The sequence below is a fragment of the Rhipicephalus microplus genome, chromosome 5 (genome assembly GCF_043290135.1).
Source record: "Rhipicephalus microplus isolate Deutch F79 chromosome 5, USDA_Rmic, whole genome shotgun sequence".
NCBI classification, from domain to species: domain Eukaryota; kingdom Metazoa; phylum Arthropoda; class Arachnida; order Ixodida; family Ixodidae; genus Rhipicephalus; species Rhipicephalus microplus.
The window spans coordinates 162,243,067-162,245,002 of NC_134704.1; the positions used below are offsets into that span (position 1 = coordinate 162,243,067).

Here is a 1,936-nt window from a genome sequence, read left to right on the forward strand (position 1 = left end):
TGAAGCACAGGTAAAGAGACAAGTCATCGTAGACAGACAAAGAGGTAGATAGACATATAGATGAAATTAATAAAAAAGAGGATTTGACCCGGACCTGATTCGAACACGCAACCTTGTGATCTGGAGTCAGACGTGCTACCGTATCGCCACCGAGTACACTTAGTGTAGCCGTTCGCACACACGCGGTAGCATGTTTTGCTCGGCCTTCTGTCGATGAAGCACAGGTAAAGGGACAAGTCATTGCAGATAGACAAATAAGTAGATAGACAGATAGATGAAAATACTAAAAAGAGAATTTGATGCGGACGTGATTAGAACACGCAACCTTCTGATTTGGAGTCAGACGTGCTAAAGTTGCTTGCGCCACCGAGTCCGCTTAGTGTAGCCGTTCGCCCACACGTGGTAGCATGTGTTGCTCGGCCTTCTGTCGATGAAGCACAGGTAAAGGGACAAGTCATTGCAGATAGACAAATAAGTAGATAGACAGATAGATGAAAATACTAAAAAGAGAATTTGACGCGGACGTGATTAGAACACGCAACCTTCTGATCTGGAGTCAGACGTGCTAAAGTTGCGCCACGGAGTCCGCTTAGGGTAGCCGTTCGCCCACACGTGGTAGCATGTTTTGCACGGCCTTATGTCGATGAAGCACAGGTAAAGGGACAAGTCATTTTAGACAGACAATTAAGTAGGTAGACAGATAGATGAAAATAATGAAAAGAGAATTTCACCCGGACGTGATTCGAACATTTCACCTAGTGATATGGAGTCAGACGCGCTACCGTTGCACCTCCGAGTCCGCTCAGGGCAGCCGTTCGCACATACGTGGTAGCATGTTTTGCTCGGCCTTCTGTCGATGAAGCACAGGTAAAGAGACAAGTCATTGTAGAAAGACAAATAAGTAGATAGACAGATAGATGAAAATAAGAAAATAGAGAACTTCACATCGACGTGATTCGAACACGCAACCTTCTGATCTGGAGTAAGACGTCCTACCGGGTCGCCACCGAGTTGACTTAGTGTAGCCGTTCGCACACGCAGTAAGTAGCATGTATTGCTCGGCCTTCTGTCGATGAAGCATAGGTAAAGAGAGAAGTCATTGTAGACAGACAAATAAGTTGACAGATAGTTGAAAACAATAAAAAAGAGAATTAGACCCCGACGTGATTCGAACACGCAACCTTCTGATCTGGAGTCAGACGCGCTACCGTTGCGCCACCGAGTCCGCTTAGGGTAGCCGTTCGCACACACGTGGTAGCATGTTTTTTCGGCCTTGTGTCGATGAAGCACAGTTAAAGAGACAAGTCATTGTAGACAGACAAATAAGTAGATAGACAGATTGATGAAAATAAAAAAAAGGAAATTTGATCAAGACGTGATTCAAACTCGCAACCTTCTGATCTGTAGTCAGACATGCTAACATGTCGCCACCGAGTCGGTTTAGTGTGGCCATTCGCACACACGTGGTAGCATGTTTTGCTTGGCCTTCTGTCGAGGAAGCACAGGTAAAGAGACAAGTCTTTGTAGACAGACAAATAAGTAGATACACAGATAGATGAAAATAATAAATAAGCGAATTTGACCCGGACGTGATTCAAACTCGTAGCCTTCTGATCTGGAGTCAGACGTGCTACCGTGTCGCCACCGCGTCCGTTTAGGGTAGCAGTTCGCACACACGTGGTAGCATGATTTGCTCGGCCTTCTGTCGATGAAGCACACCTAAAGAGAAGAGTCATTGTAGACAGACAAATAAGTAGGTAGACAGATAGATGAAAATAATAAAAAGAGACTTTTACCCGGACGTGATTCGAACACGCAACCTTCTGATCTGGAGTCAGACGTGCTACCGTGTTGCCATCGAATCCGCTTAGGGTAGCCGTTCGCACACACGCGGTAGCATGTTTTGCTCGGCCTTCTGTCGATGCAGCACAGGTAA

The 1,936-nt window shown here is 45.8% G+C and overlaps 1 non-coding gene across 1 annotated transcript; it reads right to left on the reverse strand.

Annotated features, from left to right (window-relative positions):
* Positions 1 to 1,153: 1,153 nt before the first annotated feature.
* Positions 1,154 to 1,225, reverse strand: TRNAW-CCA (transfer RNA tryptophan (anticodon CCA)). The gene has a single exon. It is a non-coding gene; the product is annotated as a tRNA-Trp (tRNA).
* Between the last annotated feature and the right edge of the window lie 711 nt (positions 1,226 to 1,936).